The 21,420-nt window shown below is 38.7% G+C and overlaps 1 protein-coding gene across 2 annotated transcripts in view; it reads right to left on the bottom strand.

Moving 5' to 3' along the window:
- The window catches only part of STK32B (serine/threonine kinase 32B), a 141,802-nt gene that overhangs the window by 55,926 nt on the left and 64,456 nt on the right, over positions 1–21,420 (bottom strand). The gene's annotated exons all lie outside the window — the stretch shown is intronic.

The following is a 21,420-nucleotide window of genomic DNA, read 5'->3' on the forward strand; positions in this document are numbered from 1 at the left end:
GGAGATTATCACGTGCTGAAGCATCAGCTCAACTCTGCTGTTCTTAGCACAAGGGAACAACGTTGCCCTAGAGAGCTGCACTTTCAGGATCATTTTACATTGACCTATGTCCAGGCTGCTGCCAGGAGAGGTGGAGACAGCTTTGGGCGTTCCCACTGTCTTTCTTGGTTCAGTGTCATTGCTCGTGGTGCGGACCTGTTCTGGGGGAAACTCATCTCTTCCCTTTGCCAGCCTGGATCTGTCCCTGGTTTGGCTCACCCTGCATCTCGGTGAGTGTGATGCGGCCGTGTTGTGTGGCACTGTCTTTTCACCGGCAGCTTGTGCTTCATGCAATTTTGAAGCCTTGTTCTTGGTGTGGCATTGCCAGAGTGGGAGATGCATCAGTCCGCCTTGAGCAAAACATTTGCCCCTTGGGCTGATTTTTCCACCGCTCTTGAAAGAGAAGGGACTGCAAACTGTCAAAATAAGCTGTTGGATGAGTCTGCAAATGAACTCCGAAGAACTTCCACCTGTGTAATTTTTTTTAGCCAAGGGTGACTTGATTATTCCAATTTAAACATTTCTCAGAAAATTCTGTCCTGACTGAAATGTGTATTAATACATACTTAGGTTTCACTAACAAGTTTTGTCCAGTGTGCCCATAAATGAAATAAAGAAAAAAGTCAAATGTTACAAAAGGAAAATGTATTACACTAGAACACCTTTTTTTTCTTTTTTCTTTTTTAAATTAGAGAATGACTTCTAAAGGAAACATCATACAGGAATAAGATAGCAACAGCAATTATAATATCTATATCGCTTGCATGATGTGAGCTCAGTCTTAACTCCAACTTGACACCTTTATTGACAAAAGAAGGAAGTTTACAGCTTAGTATTTTGAATTCCACACTTTCAGGCCTTTCCTGAGAATCATATGAAATTATGAAATACACTAAGATTATGTTTACAATTTGTGTAGCAGCAGCTGGAGAAACATAGGATAAATAAGAAATTACTTTGAATCATTCCCTGCACATTTGGAAATAATGTACACATTGGATGTGTCTGTGTCTGTATAAGGAAAAGGATCTCACTACGAATTACCATCTGGAATGGAAATTCAAATTTATACCAATATTTCAGTGTGAAATACTGTATTTCTTCTGCACAACTTACAGGCTCTATATAATTGCCTGATTCAGCAGCAGTTCTAGTTATATGTGTAATACAAGGGGAAATGTCTCTTAGAGCCCATGTCATCCAGAAACTTCCAAACCCTAACTTGTGTCTCTCCTCTCCCCTGTGTCACTTGTCATATCATTTACTGTCATATCAAAAACTCTCCTTCCCCTGATTTCCTATGGGCGAAGTTGTGAGTGTTGTGGTTTAACCCCAGCCAGCAGCTAAACACCACACAGCCGCTCGCTCACTCCCCGCCCCCCACAGAGGGATGGGGGAGAGAATCGGAAAAAAAAAGTAAAATTCATGGATTGAGATAAAGACAGTTTAATAGAACAGAAAAGGAAGGGAATAATAATAATAATAATGCTGATGATAGAATATACAAAATAAGTGATGCACAATACAATTGCTCACCACCCACCAACGGATGCCCAGCCAGTCCCTGAGCAGCGATCACTGTCCCCCAGCCAACTCCCGCCAGCTTATATGCTGAGCATGACATCATATGGTATGGAACACCCCTTTGGCCAGTTGGGATGAGCTGTCCTGGCTGTGCTCCCTCCCAGCTTCTTGTGCACCTGGCAGAGCATGGGAAGCTGAAAAGTCCTTGTCTATGTAAGCACTACTTAGCAACAACTAAAACATCAGGGTGTTATCAACATTCTTCTCATACGAAATCCAAAACACAGCACTGTACCAGCTACTAGGAAGAAAACTAACTCTATCCCAGCCAAAACCAGGACAGTGAGTTACAGGCGAACTATAGGATTAAATATCTTTGCTTATATTATAAAACTTATATTTGGTTGAATTATAGTAGGAAATTCTACCCATTTTTATATGTAATGTTATATCTAATCTCTCAATTGATGAGATAGTTTTTGGAAGAGTTACTGTTCAGCTGGTGTCAAATATATTTGCTAGTAACAAAACAATCTCTTGTTTTTGATAACTTTTTTCTGGTAAGAGTTGGAATTGTGATTTCATGTTGAATAGTCTTTGTGGTTGATCCATGACTTGAAAATACAGCAATGACTTTCAATGGAAATAAGCACATCATAATTTTGATTGTTGAATTAAATATTTTAAACTTTGTCTTCACAAAGTTTAACAAGCACAATCTGACTCTGCACTTCTCACATGGATAAAAAGATTGGGGTCACACCCAGGTACATTAGGGACTTTCTGTGGCTTCCTAACATCAGTGATACATTCAACATCACTCCAAACTGTTTTCCCCAGTTTAAGAAAATAAAAATTAAGAATTGGAATAGTACAATCATTAGTACTTCACTGAGAATAAAACTGATCAAAAGGAGAAATTCAGCTTTATGAGCTACTGCAATGTGTATAACAATGCAGCACCCAGGGATTGCTCATTACAAGACTGTGCCTTTTCTATCTTTTTTTTAAGAAGATGAGTTTAAACAATTTGAATATCTGCTATGGTATTGCACCATTAAATAGACTATACACTTTTATTGCCACCAGAAAAGACATTGACAAATCCACTTGACAACTGTATGTATCATTAAATATATTCTTCATGCAGTTGCGTCTGTAATGTTCAGAAAGTTGAGTGGTAAAATTAGATCTGTGCTTATCTTTCTGTGACTAATGCAGGCAGTGCTGGTACTTGATAAAGATGCACACAGACCGTAAAGCCTTTCCTACCTAAGGGATCTGCCCCACCGTGGGCTCTGCCGCCTTTGCTCATTTTGGTCAGAGGCAGGACTGTAGCTGGGGGCCGGTACAACAGGGTGTAGCGCCTTGCACAGAGCAGCCCAACCCCTCAGGCCCTGAGGCAACTTGATAGACTCATAACCATGCCTCAAATCTCAAAATAGACTAGTTCAAACTGCTTTTACAGCAAGTAAATCCATGAGATGAGATAACTTAAGCCAGAAGGTGAACAAGTTTCTTAAGTAAGTAAGATGCTGCTGTTTTGGGATGACATACCTGGAGACACACGTGATGCATAGATTCACGTGGCAGGTGAGAAAGCAAAGTGCAAGGTCACTGAGAAGAGTGCCTACCAGCAGCACTTTGTTATGTGGTCATCCCTAGTTTACAGCGTGGCACTAAAAGCTGTCCTCTCCAGAGGCAGCTTCCTGAAAGCCCCGTGGACTGCTGAGGAGCAAGGCCACTGCTCTGCCCTTGCACTGCCCGCTGCCTGCTGGCTACGGGGCGGGGAGGTTTCAACACAGGCAATGGGAAGACTTGGCAGGTCTAGGAGCACTGCAATTAAAGTTACTGGATATATTCAGAACGGAGGGCTTCCAGCATCTATTATACAAAAGACAACTCGTTCTTTTAAATAAATGCTCTAATTAAATTAATTTAAATAGTAAAAACACTGTTTATGTAGGAACGTGGATTTAAAAGATAAAAACTCTTTAGTTAAGCAGTTTAAATTCAAATGTGTTAAGTAAGTGAAATTCTGTTTTGACTACACATCAATTTTTCAGAAAACATTTTTCCCCTTAGCAAGCATGTTCAAACAACAGGGTATGAAATTCACTGCCTTCACCTCAGGGTTTTCCTGTTATGCATATCCCTAGCTAAGAGAATTAGTTGAAACACTCATTTCATAATCCAAGTATCTTGAACCAGCGCATAAGAGAAGTTGAAGGATTTTTGCAAGGATCAAACTCACTCACAGTTTGGATTCAAAAGAGCTCGGGGCTGCCCTCTAACCATTCACCAAGCAATGACCAGCAGAGCTGTGGCAGTGTCCTTGACACTGATTTCATAAACACAACTTTCTCAGTCTGTACCAGTGCTACTCCAACTCTTTTTATACACAGAAAAATCAGAGCAACATAGAAATGGGAGTAGAGAAACCTTCAAAGTCTTTGCTCAGTGACAGGACGAGGCATAACTAATATAACAGCTAGCCCAAGAAACTCAGAGGTGCGGACAAATGAGAAAAAAATTGGAAAAATCAGTTTAATTGCCACTTGTTGATACTGTCTGTGAAACCATTTCTAGCTTTCTTCAATTGCCTTGCTACAAATGTCAAACTAAAGCTGCCTGAAAGATGAAAGTACAGTAAGAAGGTGCTGCATATAATTTCCAAGTAGGAAAGAATGATTAATAATCTATTTGTATCTTCTATAATATCTAGGCCGAGTGGACATCCAATGCTTGAAGATATTCCCTCTGCATGGAGGAAAATCATGAGTGTGGCTTGACTCATGTTCACTGCATATACCAGTCAGAGTTCCCTGAACTCACCGGAAAAGCTCACAATGATTATAAAGGACTCAGGTCAATTATCTGCAGTTTTAATTACCACTTCCATCAATGTTTCTTTCTGGTGTTACTAAATTGGTTAGAAGCAGATTTCTAAATTAAGAAGCTGAGAGGTTGTGCAGTCTTCATCCTTGGAGGTTTTCAAAACCTGACTGGATAAACCCCAGGCAACCTGCTCTGATCTTAAGGCTGACCCTGTTTTGGGCAGAACATTAGACTAGAGGCCTCTGGAGGTCCCTTCCAGCCTGAAATAGTCTGTGAGGCTATGAAAAATAATGTATCCAAGTTCAAAGTCCATCATTCTTATTCCCCCTCATTTTGGCTACAAAGAAGTTCATGAAAGATTGAAGAGACCTGGGAGAGAAGTGTATATATGGAATTTAGTGAGTCTTTGGTATAGTCCATTGCAGTTGGAAGCTAGTCAGAGCTTCCACACGTTAAATTCTGTCATGGGGCTTGAATACTCATGAAGAAAATAGTGGCAATAAATAGCCTATCTTCAGCACAAAAGGAGGTTAAAATTTAAATGCTCTGCAGTTCAGCACTGGAGAGATGTAACACAATATTTATTAGCTATGTGAAGTGGTAAAAGAACGAAGATTATTTCACCTGAAGAGGACTCTCAGTAAGAGTGAGCAAAACTAGGTGATTATATTGCCAGTGGCAGATAAAATGAAGAATAGACACAAATCATATAAATCACATCAGAAGGGGAGAATCTGAATTACTCATCGGAATTAATAACCATAAATAACCTTCCAGAGGTCACACTTTTGTGTCCCTTGTGTAGGTCAAAGAGTCATAGAAAAGACGACTGAAAAACATGTGATTATGCCATTTGCTCTAAAGTTTGAAATCCAGAACAATCTCCAAAAATGTTTCACGTGTACTGCTATGAATTAGCAACCAGGACATTGTAACTTTTGATCTCTATTGATATTGACTGGACTTAAAACATCGATCTAGAAGTGAAAGGTGTGTGGTTGGTGAAGTCAACCATAAATTGCCCAGTTTTCTCAAGGAAAAAAGTAATGGCTGATTCATTGACTACCACTTCACATCATTGAGAACAACTAATTCTAAATAGGTTACAGAAAAATATTGAAAGAAAGGTATTATGCTGTAATTTAAAACAAAGGTAGGTCCTTCAGGTTACCTGATTTCACACCATCTGAAAGAAAACAGTCAAAAAAGAAAAGATCTGGGGAAGGCTGACCAAAAAATTCCCTGAGAGCAAAGAACAAATAGATTAGGGCTGTTTAGTTAACAGAAGAGATCTGTAAGATGCGATGTGACAGGCATATCAAATAATAGCATCTAGATGGTCAATAGAACTTTTCTATTTGCTTTTGGAACATGAAAACAAAGTTCATATTTCAGAAAACTGAAGTGAACTAAACAAACAGAGTTTTATTTATACAACTGAGAATTAAACTCAAATTGATTACTACAAGACCTAATTGTGTAAAAATGCTTCAGAGGCTTAAACAAAGATTTAGCCATTGATGTGAATAACAGAACTACCAGCTAGAGTTCCTCCAGCTAAGATTAATCTAATTGACTTAGGAAAGCACTTGTACAGCAAGTACAGATGCTGTCTTCCCTTCACCTTTTTGAATCAGAGCAATAATAAAGCCAAACACAAGATCTATGCTTTTCCTTAAACCTGTGAGAATTGAAAAACTAACACTGCCCATCTGTTTTATTCTGCTTTCATATTTTGCAGCAAACATACAAGTACCACAGGCTTGGTTTCTGCCACGTTTAAACTTGTGAATTTTTGCTTTTGCCTATATTTTCTCCTTATTTCATCAAAAGGTTTCATGTGTTTCCAACACAGGGACAGCTGTTCTTTGTCAGTCCAAGCTGCTTTTTAATATTATCAGAGGAAATATTTCAGTTATAATGGATCTGGATGGCTCTGAATTCACATGTGTAATAACCCCTAACTGTTTATTTGGTATCAGAAAAAATACAAAGTACATTCCTTCAACTTTATGTCTGACAAATTTCACTCTGCCTTGCTGGCCCAGAGCAAGATTTAATGTATTATCATATTTCCATTCTCTTGAGCTCCTAAAATCTCACAGTAACATCTATGAGCATTTCAGTTGATAGCGGTTTTACCAGCATGAGTTATTAGGAGTATTTTCACTTTTTAATGATGATTGGTTTTCTCTGAATGAGGATTGTTGAGGTTTCAACTCTTCATTAACCAAAGGTAACTTACAGAGAAAACTCAGTTGCGTACAAACTCATGAAATGAAGTCTATTTCTAAAAGCAGCTTTTAACTGCTTTTATTTGAATAGACAGAAGACACGTACTCACTTTCATTCAAAAGACAGAATCTAGCATATGAACAACAGGTGTAAGTTGAAACAAGAGAGGTTCAGACTGGATGTAAAGGAAAACTTTCACCGTGGGGTCAGACAAGCAGGAACAGGCTGCCCAGAGGGGTTGTGTGGTCACCATCCCTGGAGTTTTTCAAGACATGACTAATAAATCTCTGGGAAGCCTGATCTGATGTCATAGCCAATTATGCTTTAAGCAGAAGGTTGGACTAGAGACCTCCTGAGGTCCTTTCCAACCTGAATTTTTTCCATGGTTCTTTATGTATAAGCAAGTTCTGCAGGGAGCAAAGAGGGTTTTCTCCACCCTTCAGGTCAGGATCAGCAACTGAGTAGCTTCCTATGAACCACACTTAGCGCTACAGCCCGTAACGAAGCTCCTCCAGGGGCAGTGGTAATGCCTAGAGCCTATTGACAACAAAACTCCATGGGTCACAAAATATGCTTGTCTCAGTCTGGATGTGGTGAGCCCGTATTTACACGTGTATCACTAAAATTCATTGGCTAATGGTTAAGGCGGCCTATGCTTTTGCAGAATGCTAAGAGATTTTTTCTCAAAGATCTTTTCAAAATATCCAACAGAGAAATTAAATTAGATGGATTTTGCATTCTCATAAGGATGCAAAAGAAGCAAGATCCAGACAAAGGCCCTTGAAATCAATGGAAGGATTACATTGGCTTCAGCAGGCATTGTTTTAACCCTAATAAATTTTTTCTCATAGCTTTTTGTCTTTGCTGACAATCTAACTGTATGTTGTGTAGGATAAAACTTGAAATGAGTTTAAAGGCTTTTTTCTTAATTATGCAGCTCGTTTCTTATATGAATATTTTTTCCTTATGCAGAAATAGGCATTTCAAGTAACTATTTTCACTGGGAAAAAGAACTTTGTGTTAAGATCACAGAAAGTCACATTAACTGGTTTTTAACCTCCAATGACCCTCATGATCCTGTTTGCCTTCTCTTTGTCAAAATAGTCCCAACAGTCATGACTGAAAGTGAGCATTGATTGTATTCTTGGATATAGGGAATGCTATATGAAGACTAGGAGGCTGCATTGACTATTAGATGCAAGTGTTAAAGTCTAGAAGACAGCTGTCTACCATTAAAAAAAGCACAGTAAAAAGCAACAACTTCTGGATAACAACCTGAAGTCATGCAGGGATAATTCCAATAATCTCAGTTTACTGAGTACCTGATTCTCTCAAATATTAAATTATTCTCAATTATTTGCTCATAACCCATTTACATACTACAGAATATACCTGACCAGAGCCTTTTATTTTTTATTAGGATTTTTTTAGGTTTAGTTAGTCACACCAATGTTTCACATTAAATCACAAACATATACCTGCCACATAATAATAAACTAATGTGACATGACTAGTTCTGGACAATTTTCATTAAGATTAATATTAGCTGTATAACAGTTCTTAACAGCCATAAAAATGGCAATGAGTTGGGAAATACAAGTTTCAGCTATGGATTATTTGAGTTCACATGAGACTTATCACTATATCAGAGCACTAAAGTGAACCATATCATACATTATAAAGGGATTTCTCCCAATTACAGAAAGAAATGTGAACAAATTCTGATTTTCACAGATAGGGACCTTATTTCCTTCCTATTTGATATTTAGATTCACAAATGATATACATGTCCAAGGCGTGCAGTTTGTAAAGAAAGTGAGTACATACATAGTGAGGTTTTCTTATGGCAAATTTGTGGAAGCTTTGGGTGAAGGAAAAGTCAATATATACTGCCACTGTACAGCCAAGATCTTAATTTGGTCAGGGATGTTTTGCTTCTATAAGGGCAGCACAGAAATGATGTATCCCCCAGAGCTGAACTGTGCAGAGTACCTTGCTCAAGAAATAGCCTTCATGAAGTCTGATGCATCCTCTCTTCCTTTCATCAACACCTCATCACTCATTTGTCTTTTTAGTGTTTTGTTCCCAACCAACATCCTTCCTAGTTTCAAGAAATGTTCAATGGTATTAAAACAAGATCATAGTAAAAATCTCAGAGTTCTTTACTGTTATTTCCTATCAGATGGATGGGAATGAAAGACTTCTGACTGCTCCAGACCTCTGATTGCCAGTTCACATACCCCTCACTTAGACCTCACCAGTAATTGCTGTCACTTACTGTCCTTTCATAAAAAGACCTTCAGAGCCTTCTGTTCCTGCTGTAACGAATGCCATGACATGACACGGCCCTGTGAATCACTGTAATTTTGAAATTTAAAGAGTTCAGTAAAATTGAAAATTAGCTGAGAAGATGTGGTATTAGATTATGAAAGATCTGTAAAGCAAAAAAACATCTTGTGGATGCTTGTTTGTATGAATCTGGATGTGTTTCCACAAGGCACCACATCTTACATGCAAGCCACCAGAATAATTAAGTTCAGAAATAAGCTTTCATTGTTCATGGTGTCTGACTAAAACAGGAATGAAGAAACAATGTCTTTTAATAAAAGCCGCTGGTCGTAGGTGTGGACAGCAAATGCAGAAACAAGTGATTGACATGATAAAAAATTAAAGTACTGGTCCTGATCTTTACATATTTAAACTTGGGCTAATTCACTGACAACCAGAGACAAGTTACACAGGTAATTTACTGTTGCATGGCTTTTGCTGAGCTGAGCTATTTATAGGAATAAATAAAAAGGAATGCACCTTTTTTAGCTATTTCTCTCTTGAGTAAGGAGAAAATTCCAGTACAGCTGAGATCCACTAATTCTGCTTGAAAGCAAAATAAACGGCTATTTGCACCAGGATGTCCATGCATTAATTTATCTTCTGAGAAGCAAAGGGTACAATAATTCATTCAATCAACTCAGCCATTTCCATTTGCACTTTCTGGAGTTGTACACAGAGGACTTGCAATGTCAAAGGGCAACGCTTCCAGTGTCCTGTTCTAGTCTGAAATGTCAAAAAGCCTAAAATATTAATTGGTCTAAGTTCTATCCAGTGGAACTTACTTAGTCAGCCCCATCTCCATCCAGAAAAAAAAAATCTGCATTTATGACTCCAAATAAGGCATGAAGCCAAATCTGTAGTTTTGCAGTGATTTACCAGATACAGTTTCAGAATCATCAAATTCCAGTAGAAGATTGTTTTTTTCAAATAAGTATATGTATGTGGATAGATAGATATCAGATGTTTTAGAAAAATTAACCCTTTCCTTCAAGAAAGTCTCAGACTAACAAACATTACAACTTGAAAGGTAATCTGATTTTATCACAGTGTTTTAATAGTTTTTATATTTTATATTGATATTTTAAATATATGTCCAAATCCCACAGTACTCATTAAGGTAACTTCTAAATCTAGAAATTAATAGAATTCCACAGAATTCTGTGTGAAAAGAATGAATAAAGGTTTCAGGATTTGAAAATCATTCCATAAAACTGAAATCCTTTGACAAGATTCTATACATACAGTCCCAAATAATATATTTATCATCAATTAGAAATATGTAATTTTGTTATAATGTAATCTGTGATGCATTACTCATGAACCTGAGGTACTCAACAAGTCAGTAGGGATTGCAAAACAAAAAATCTTTTTATTGGGTCTTCCTATTTAAAATCTTCTCTTTTATTTGAAATCTTTTGTTTTCTCTGCAATTCCCACTCCTGGGACTTTAATGAAGAAACAAAAAATCCATAACTACTTCCAACTAATTATCTGGTAGCATGCATCCATATGATACAAATCAGAATCCCATTATCACACTTTGGAGCCTTTTCCTTCTGTGTGGCAACCTGTGTGGCAATAAGAACATTTTCTAGTACGTATGCAAGATATAACTGCTATAATATCTATGACAAGTGAAAAAGCTCTCACCAATGAAGACCTCTGAATACCCTATCTCTTCTTATGCATCTCTAAAGAGTGTCTGGACACCTGGCTCAAGGCTTGGCATTGTAGTACCTAGATATATAGAAATATGTTACTGTGATGCTGAGCATTATGGTGCCTGTGGTTCCTTTTTAGTTTAGTACTATTTTTTACCAGGTGTCCATGAAGATCTTGGATTTTCTTAGCACTTGTACTAGCCGATTTTATATAGCTCTGAAAATAAAGTTATCAAAAAGGCACGAAAACATGTTATTTACAAATACCTCAACTGGAACAAGCCTGTTATTTTCCAATTTTATCTCCTTTTGAAAAAATACAATTATAAAAATACCTTCAATTCTCTCCTTGTAACAATAGGTGGCAGTAATGATATCTACATTTTTCTGAAAGGCCAGTGGTCTTTGGAAACACTGTATTTGTCAATTTTAGCTTAGAGAAGTAGTTGTAGCAGATACTGATATTCCAGGTTGAAGAAAATGACCTTTTTAAAAACAGGAATCCTATACTGAACCTTTCACATTTCTGGGTATATGTAGCTAGATAACAGTCATCTTTGGCTAGGTTCAGCTCCTGAATTTGCATAGATACTAAATTAAAATAAAAATATTAAGCACAGAATATTTCATTATATTTTTCTTCCCGAAGATCCAATATGACTGTATCACAGAGGTAATTATACACTGCAATAGCAAGAAAAATAGGTGAAGATTCTTATATGCTACAAAAGCTAGAAAGATTTGTCCAAAGGAGAACGTGAACCTGTACTTTGCCTCCTCTGTGTTGCATTGCATAACGTCTCAGAGACTGGGATTGGAAAGTACCACTGTGGCCATATAAACTGAGCTTTTACATAACAAAGCCCAGACTACATTATCCAGGATTCCTCTTCCAGACACAGTGGTTCTTTTCCAAGTGAACACTAACCAGCACAAACGACTTGCAGGCAATCCGATGGTTAGTTTTCATCTTGCCTGAAGGACTCAAAGGAAGGACAAATGTGCCACTTCTTTTGCTAGAACTGCTTTCTAAAGCTAACACTAGACATGACTACATGGACTTTTGGGTAGATCTCAGGAGAACCTTGAACAACTGTCAACACTGTGATGATGCCAAAACATCACCACATTTCAAATAAAAAGTCTTTTCAGCCAAATGCTTCTCCAGATCACATGGAGGAGCCATGCAGAATCACCACGTAGCAGTAATTTGTTGATAATCTCACAGCCAATGACTCCAATCGTTTCTGTGTTGTAACATCAAGTATTGCTGAGACCTTCTGTGCGTATGACAAGGGTCATATCCCTGCGTGTGAATCAGCTTTCAAGAACAGGTGACATCTCTGATAACCACGGGAAGTGCACGACTCATTAGACGCTAACTGGAGTGTGGCATTTGGAAAGAATTATCTGGTCCAGCAGGAAAGTATATACAGTGCAATGGTGATGCTTCTTTCCTCAGAGGTACCATGTGAGAGCTTTTGACTAGAAGTAAGGGGGATAATGTACTCAGCATGTACTCTGCCAGCAATTGCATGAGTATCAGTCTCCTTACAGTAAAAGGCATAGGTCCTCTTCAAATTTACACAGGCAGAAATCCATGTGTGAAACTAAATGAGAGAAGAAATTGATGACGTTTGTCCTCTGCCTAAAGATAAATCAGGAGAGCATTGTTACTGATAAGCACGTTTGGCTTTATCTGTCATAAAAAACTAGCATCGAAAGTGTGGTGTTTTGCAATGGCTGAAATTCATATAGCTGCTCCTTTGTTTTTCACTGCATGAAATACAGACTAGATGCATTTAGATGTATCACATCTCCAAGAGTTTTCTCAGCTTATCAGGCAAAAATAAGAAAACGTGTGCTGAAGTCAGCCACTGTTCATAGTGTATCATTACTGTATAATATCCCTAAAATTTGCCTTAAAAGCCCTACCAACTTCTGTATGTAAAAGTTCACCAGATACCTATTATAACAGCAGTATACACAATAATAATATCACATTGTTTACCAATTGTTTCCTTCATCCATACCAAAGTGCAATTAATTACAGCTGACATGGCTGGCAATTAAAGTACAGTACAGCATGATGGACTTCATGTGCAGGCCAAGGAAGATGACAGCAACTTCCGAAGGTTTCAGGTTTTCAGCGAGTGCCTGGGCAGCCATCCCTTCAACGCAGCACTGAAGCTTCCCAGTAAGCACATTTTCTGCTGATCCGACTTTCAGCAGTACAGTGTAGTGGGGAGAAGGGCTGTAGACCAGCAAGCAGAAAACAACCATGCGGTGCTGTGTTGTTCACTCTGATCTGAAACCCCAAGCGCTAACATGAATGTTAGATTCCCCATCACCCTCATCACTGCCATCATCTCCTGCTGGCTCTTGCCCGTGACATGAGTACCATAGGTATAACTATTTGGGCCTTTATTCCTCAAATCGACCACCTCAGACCCTGTAACATACACAACCAGGACATATTACAGAGAGGAGTCAAGTGAGCTTTGATGTCCTGCATATGCTTCCCCTTCTGGGTGGTTTTATAGATTTAATATATGTAAAAGTGAGCTGCAATAGATCAGGCAGGGAGGTGCAGAGTCTATGCTTGAAAAGAGAATTGTATTTGGTAAATGATTAAAAAACCTCACCTGCTACTACCTGAAATGTCAGTAGAAGCTGGCAGGTTGCCTTGTGAAATCCACCAACAGACGGATTAATTCTTTGAAACTGAGGGGCAAATATCTGACTTTATGCTGCATTTGCTCCTTCCAACCAATCTTTAATGTTTTGAACAGAAATCTCATGACATTTTTCTACCTCCAGTCTCACCTACCCTGGAAAGGAATATAATAAATTACTTCTAAAAATAACTTTGGATGCTTTTAAGAAGGAACATTTACAAAGAAGCTGCCAGAGCAATTAATATATGTATTCCTGGAGATTGCTGTTTAAGATAGACTTGACAGGACACATTTGACCCAAACCGCAACTCATATTCCAGTACACCACCTTTTTATTCTAAGAGTTGTCAACAACATATTGCTCGGAATCAAACAGCCAAGTATTCCAACTCCTTTTGATGAACCTGGGTAAGGAATGAAAGATTGGCAATATCACTTGAGTCCACAGACTGTAGTAGCAACATCCTGGTTAAGATTACTAGGCAAGAATACAGTACCAGTGAAAGTGTTTTTAAACTAGGTTCTGTGCAGAGAAACTGCTGTTACAGTAACTACTTGTACTGAAATTATTACAAGGATTATTCTTGCTACTTATTCAACTGAAAACAGAGATAGGAATTGGCTCTCAGTTTAAGATACTTGGATTAGGTTCTATTGTGAATTAGGCATCTATATTCCTATTTATAGTCAATGGATGTATAAACAACACGGCCACTGGAGTGTAAAGAGCCATTCAGATGACTAAATGTCTAGATTTGGATCAGCTGAATAGCTTTCTAGATTCTGTTGGCTGTGTTGACTAGGTATCCACTTGCTTGGACAGCCAACTAAAAAAAATACAGACGCCTGCATTTAGATCTTGGAGAACTGTGGAATAAGTTTTTAAAAACATAAGAAATATCTTGCATGCTGTGCGGAATTACAAAAACAACTGGGGATGCTCTCGAGTCAAATTATTGTAATGTGTTATCACAGAAGCACAGGCAGGTATTTAAGCCTCTTGCAGGAGTCACGCTCCTGGCGCTCATTGTCTCGTTTGACGTCACCTCACACCGCGAAGAACGCAATCCTTCATACATGATAAATTGTGCTGTGGTTAAAATAGCTTGCACGCTTAAGGATTTTTTTAGTTGGTGCCATCAAATAAAACATCCTCCTCATTTGTGGCATGAAAGCCTCTGAGGTTCTGTATGGTCTTCTAGCAGGGTGAGGTTAAGAGGGGGATGTCTGAGGAAGGAGCCCAGGGGTTCCTTGCTCCCTTCCAGACAGGTGGCCATCACAAGCCCAGCTGCCTGTGGCATCCGGGGAACCCGGCACTGCCACACAGCTGCTTTTGTACAACTGGAGTCACATTTCATCTCAGGGAGATAAAATCTTGTCTGACGTAAGGAAACTGGTGACTAAGTATTTCTTTGGAGGGAAGAGCAGGCAATGACTGAACACCACCATTCTTCCCATTAACTAAAGAGTTACACTGGTTTGATGTGTATGTTCAAAAATCTAGACAACTAAGGCTTAATAATTCAATTTCTCAGCTTTAGATCTCATATGCTATTCCTTTTTGACACTGTATCTTCCAGAAGCAAACATTAAACAACAAGGATAAGGTAAAAGACTGTTGGCTGGAAATGGACATCCTTACTTATATGCTCATAATTCTTAGTTTCAGCAGTAGAGGTACTCTGGGACTCAGGGAAATAAGCTGGTACTTTAATTAGTGTTCAACCCTTTATACATATGTAAGTGCATGTGTCTACATTGGAGTCCATCTGTAGAGCATTTTTGTGGCTGAGTAGGTTTGCAGAAGAGTTGAAGGTGCACCATCAGGGGAAAATTCTGCAGCATCTCAAATTAAAAGGCAAGCTGTGAGTCTCTGTAGATTTTAAAGTCAGAACTCTAGATAACTAATACATTTAATTAACATAAAAGCTGAGAAATGCAGCATTCTGGCAATATGTTTTCCACTCAGTAAGTCTTACTAAGTGACTATATTAGTAATTGTTATTGATTATTGACAATAAGTCAATTATTGTTCATTGACTTGCATTCAAAATAGACCTCTGACACTCGTTGAGTGGACCTATTGATTTGATATTTTTAAAGAGGACCATATCTTAATTTTTGTAGCAACTTGAGAGGGCAACATAGCAAATCTAAGTGCATTTCCTCACATCAGCACCTTTTCTAGGAATACACAGAGCTATTATTTTTTATGCCAGTGTATTAATTCCTATCTGCAGAACTCTGAGCAAGGTTTTTCACAGCTGGTGAATAAAGCTGTTTGACCCCGACAATGACCAAGAGAGACATATTCAAAACCACTCAGCCTTCAGTAAGCCTTACCCCTCTGACCTGGAATTCATACACTGGCATCGACCCCCTATTACCCTGTTACTGCACCCCCCCGACTTCATGGTGCCTCTTTCCCATGTTCTCCACTATCTCTGGTCACTCCTGATCTTGACTTGCAGGAACTGCCCCCCTCCACAGCAGCTTTTCCTTGCCCACACCACACTCTGCACTCCCTGGTCTCTTCTTCAGCCCTCCTAGTGCCCCTCTGGACATCTCCTTCGCATTTCATGCAGGGAGATGACGTATTTTTTCTTCTTGGTACTCTCAAGTCCATCTATCTCACCACCAATTTCTTTTATTCTTGCTACTGGGTCTCCAAAGTGTAGCTGTTCAGCTGGCTGAAAAATCAGCCACGTTCACTGAAGGTCCAAACTGTGAACTCACGGGCCAGACGTTCAGAGCTCAGCATAAGACTGTCTGACCAATTTGTTTTTCTAACACTCTTAAAAAATTGATACCTTCTGTGCTGTTATTTTTCTTGTAGTGTTTTTTATCATTCATGAAGTCTTTCATCATTCCAGTTCCATCGCACATAATTTGATATGGAATGATAACAACTACAGAGAAAGATGAGATTTTAAGCAGTATTGGTTTTTACTAAAAACTAACAAAGTTTGGGGGCTGAATAAAGCAGAGAAAAATACAGTTTGAATCTCAAAATGCTTACAGTCTGAACTAAACCTGACAGTGGAGTAGAGACAGTATCTGTGTATAGAAAGAGGGCTAACAGTTTTATCATAAGAAATTCATATTTATCTTCTAAAGTACCTGTGCTCATAATTAAACGCCCAAACCTAAACCAAAAAAGTGTGAAATTGCAATAAGAATATCACTGAAATAAACCGCGAGACTATAACATGATTAGACACAGAATAGCCACCGTGAAAGCAAAAAAAAAAAAAGAGAAGCTCCAGCCTTGTGTTGTTTTTTATCATTAGACTGAAAAGCAACTCCGCTGCATTCTGAACAGCACCAAAGTTTCACGTGTATAACAAGATGAACAGGAGAGAGATCATTTCTCATTCTTTTTAGTCTGACTGTAAAGATGTTTTTGATCATCTGTGTAAAGAATGACCAAATTTACCAGAATCTAATTTAATAAGTTTTGGTTCATTAAAAGTGTACCGTCTACCAAGTGCTGTTCCCACCTTGCAAGGTCCCAGTTTGGCACCATATTTTAAGGTCTTTCCCTGCCAACAGCAGTTCTGCGTGTGCAAGAGCACCACAACTGCCAAATCGCAGACTTGCCTTGTCTCTTCTGCTGCAGGAAAGTGCAATTATCTCCAGTAGGGTCGGTAGGAAATTCCCCGAGGGATGAGTGTAAGTGTGCATGCACATGTTGGGAGAAGCGGAGGCTCTTCAGTAGGACTGTCTATCATACAGCATCAAAGGTTTGAGCTGCTGTGCTTTTTCCTCTGTAAAACCCACCCAGGGGAGTTGGGACAGGAGTTCACAGAGGATACAGAAATGTTTGAAAATAATCTTAAGGAAATGCCCTGAGGAGCTCCCAAAAAAGGATATAGAGGATAAATGCAAGAGAAAACAAGTCGAGAAGGCAACTTCAGCAGAACAAATCTCATGGCAATCTGTATCTTAATTACAATCCCTGCCCAGCAGATTATTTGTTTTGAAAGATGAAACTCTGTCAGATGATCAGTGCTACAACTCCCACTCTTTCTCATCCCTTGTATATCTACTAAGTCAAAAATTGTACAAAGCAGACCACATCGCACCTGAAATATCAAAGCTGTACTGAAAGCTGCTGAATGCATTTCTAAGGAAAGAAGCAAGCTTAAACTACAAGATCCTTTAATGAAATGCCTGCTACCACATCACGGATAATCTATTCAATTCCTGAGATATAAAAGACTGTTGCACTCATGAGGAAATAATCTAAATGTGCACTTTTTGCCTTAAACCTTTGTTATTCTGCCATATATTAAACCAAAACTTACGTTGAAAGGAAATCTCCAAGGGAATGATAGAATACTCGATAAGTGTATTGCTCATCCAAGCTGAAAAAATGTTGCAACCATTAAAGCAGAAACAGGAGAGAGAAGCAATTGTCCGTATGTTACTATTGGTTTATATTTTGCTCAGCCTGAAGTTTACAGTCTTTTTCCATATTCCCTCTCTCCATCTACATACTTTAATCAAAGATTTTAAATTTCTTCACTGACTACAAACAAAAAAATGACTCAAGCACATTGCATGCAAATCTGCCACTTCAGTGGAGAGAATATGCCTACATACAGTCATGATGTTGTGAAATTTCCAAGACGCAAACATATCAGAATACTTTCAATATAACATTAACACCAAAGCTTTGGAAAAAAGGACCAGTGTTGTAGCAGAGCGGGTTAGCTCTTGTTCTCTCCCCTGTTAATTAAGACTTCACTTCATTGTTAATTTAATCTTGCTGGTGAGAGGAGCTTTCGTTCAGCCTCTCCTCCCCTCCCAGCTGGCATGGGGAGGTCGGGACAGCAGCCCCACCCTGGGATGGCAAGTCGGGGGTGGAGGGTCACAAAACCAGGGTAAACCAGGCAGTGCCATTTGAGACAGGCAATTAATACTGTGGACACTGTTATGCCTCTCTAGAAGGAGTGCCTAATCATTTTAATTACTTATTCAAAATTATTTAAATGTAGCTATCAATACTCTTGATTATTGTATTTAGAATTACAATATCAACATGCTATTAATACATGGTCTTCGCTAGTATTCATAAGTTGGGAGCAGATGCCTATACTAAAATCACTTGAAGCTTTAAAGCAATATCAAGAAATTTGTAATGGATTTCTGTGAAAGAAAGGTGGCTCTGATGATAACACTCACGCTGCCTTGGCCACAAAGAAACTAGCAATATACTAAAGAAGAAAACTAGCATAAACCAGATCAGATTTGTGGATGGAAACCTGAGATAATCTTGAATATAGAGCTGTGCTTCAATTCTGTCAGCATTGTCAGCTTCAGTGTCTGAATCTCTGAAAATTATTCATGATCAAAATTTCAATACTGAGGAGTGGGGGAAGGAAGAAGGGAAACCATTTAATTTCATTTTCCATCAGTAGGGTGATAAATCGTGGAGACGAGGGACATGTAGTATTTTAATACATATCATGTGCCCTGAAGACTGCTTGTATAAGACTTCTCCTCCTAAAAGGTGGGTTAATGTAAAGGCATTATTAAAGAAAACCAGAAGGAGGGGAAAAACAGTAACACAGACAGGTGACGGCAGGTGGGGGTGCACTCTGCAGAAACTAGAAGCGATTCACAGAAGCAAGTCATTATAACCCCAGAACAAACATAAGGATGGGCTTTAAGAAAGCTCTCTGGAAGGCAGACATAGATGAAAAAGCCAAAGCAACGGTGTACTCTCTGCCACAGTGACTGGAAAGTGGGGAATGCAGAGCATGGAACTGGCAAAGTGGTGTCTAATATCTACATGGACTTTATATGTTCCCTTTGAGCACACTCCACAGAAAAGAGTGTGCTGAGCCCAGGCATCAGTGGACCTGCTGGCATCTCCAGGATGCTGGCTATCACACTCACTGCAGCAGCAAGCTCTATGGCAAGGTAATTCCCCAGTAGCTTTTTGTGGCCCATTTTCAAAAAGATTTGTATCTCCTGACATGACGGAGTCTGAATTTGCCTGGGTCTCAGTTTCTCTACACTGCCTCCTGTTCCTGTGTACTTAGCTGTGAATAGCATGAAGTGCTGATTCCCTCTATGGAAATGCTTTATCTTTCTCCAAGAGAGCTGAGTTTTCTGGCAGTGAGGAGTATGGAGCTACAACTAGTAGGAGCAAGTCAGACATGTATAAGGCCACAATGCTCTAGTGATGGTATTGTGATTTTAGAGTTTTAGAAAAAGAAGGTTTTTTCATGTTTATTTTGTTGGTTGCAGCTAAATGACAGTGAGGTGAGAAAGGATTCAGGAAAACCTTTAAATCAGTGTGTAAAAACTAGAATTCAGATAAAACTCTTTGAAATTCTTTCTAGTTACATTATAGAGGAATTAGTAAGAATCAGTACATAACTTTTTCTTCCAGATGTATGTCATATGTTCCTCTATGTCTAGATGATATCTATGCTTCTCTGGGTGTCTGTTTTTAAACAGAGAAACAAGCAACAAGAAAACCAACTACAATCACAGAACTTTTTTTTTTTAGTGGAGGACACTTGTTCTCTAGAGCTGTATACAGTACAAAAAAACACTTAGGATGGGGCCAATTTCATTATCTTTGGCCACTGGAAGTTTGTCACCTAACGCAAGATAGTTGGCCAAACTCAGTCTACAATTGAGATCTTCCCTCTCCTAACGTTGACCAGACACCTAAATTTTAAATGATGTAGGGCTGGTGAGATGACTTTTCCTTGGCTAAACAACATATTTCACATAAGCACATTCTTATAAATTTTCAAAATGAGAAGGAGGTTGAAAGAAAGGGCTAAGGGTCAACTTCATCTACTGACTTGAAAACTGTAAGGAACCAAGCAATCCCTGCTGACTGCAATGAGGATCCCTCAGCAATGGGGTATGAAAGGAGTGAGGGTATGGCGGGTGTCTTTCACCTGGTATTTCACCTGAGTGATGAAGGGAGAGCGCACTATGTGCATAATAAAAGATTATATCAGTGCCAGTGGCAGGACTGGAGCACCCAATGGAGCATCACGCATCTCAGAGTGTTCCCGGTGTCTCCTCCCCAATACAGGCAGTCTTACTTCATTAGTAATCTAGTCTCTGGATATTGAAATCTCAGTGTGTTTCCAAACCAACTTCATTTATTTGCAGTATGTCATCTGGTACATCACATAACTTTTTGTTTTACTGTTGTCAAACAGAAGTAAAATTAATTTGTTCCTGTAGGTAGAGAACTCTGTTCAAAAGTTGAAAGGCTTGTTCTCTGCATATTCATATCTTCTGTTATCTAATTCTTTTTTTAAGGACACAACTGAAATTTAAATGATTCTGTGCCTAGAATTTGTGAATTACTTTCTTTTTGATCAGTGCTTGTTCATAAGCATTCAGCAGGTTTTCTGTGCTTTGTGGTTTGCATGGTGTACCTTTTTTGGATGGTTTTGATATGTTTTCTAATTTGCTTCTCTTATATAACTCATTTCTCGGTTCCTGCAATTTGCTCTTGGAAATAATGTGGGCTTGCACTTGTTTAAAGAACATAATACAAAGACATGCCAGAGACATGGGAAGACAAATTAAGAAAATTCAATGGGCAGGTCTCTTGACCTGTCATGATCTTTGGTAGTGCTTCTGAATAGTAGTCACATTAAGGTTATTTTGTCCCCATTTTGCCTACTTCAGACCCTACTACATTTTCTTCTTCATCTGCACATGCTTACCAGCAGGAAAAAGACTATTGAAATCCGTAAGGAATTGTGTCCTTTTAATGTGTTCTTATAAATCTCGGGTTGGCCCTATTCTGACTGTGACATCTCTGAGAAAAAATAAAGGGCAAATTCTCCATTTTCAAAAAATTTCCAAATCTATTTACTGCTTACATACGAAATGGACAGTGTTATGAAGAGAACATTTTAAATTAGAGTTTGTTCTTTTGGTGTATGGTGTCACAAGTGAGACTGGGAAGGCCCATTTTAAAGAAGAGTCTAATCATTTAAACGTATTACCTTATTTCACCAGACTGCTGGACACCCTGAAAGGCTCAATGGTGATGAACAAACAGGAATCTCCTACACCACAGCCCAGCCTAGCAGTGCTGAACAAAGAGTACATCTTGTCTCTTT

The sequence above is a fragment of the Calonectris borealis genome, chromosome 4 (genome assembly GCF_964195595.1).
Source record: "Calonectris borealis chromosome 4, bCalBor7.hap1.2, whole genome shotgun sequence".
NCBI classification, from domain to species: domain Eukaryota; kingdom Metazoa; phylum Chordata; class Aves; order Procellariiformes; family Procellariidae; genus Calonectris; species Calonectris borealis.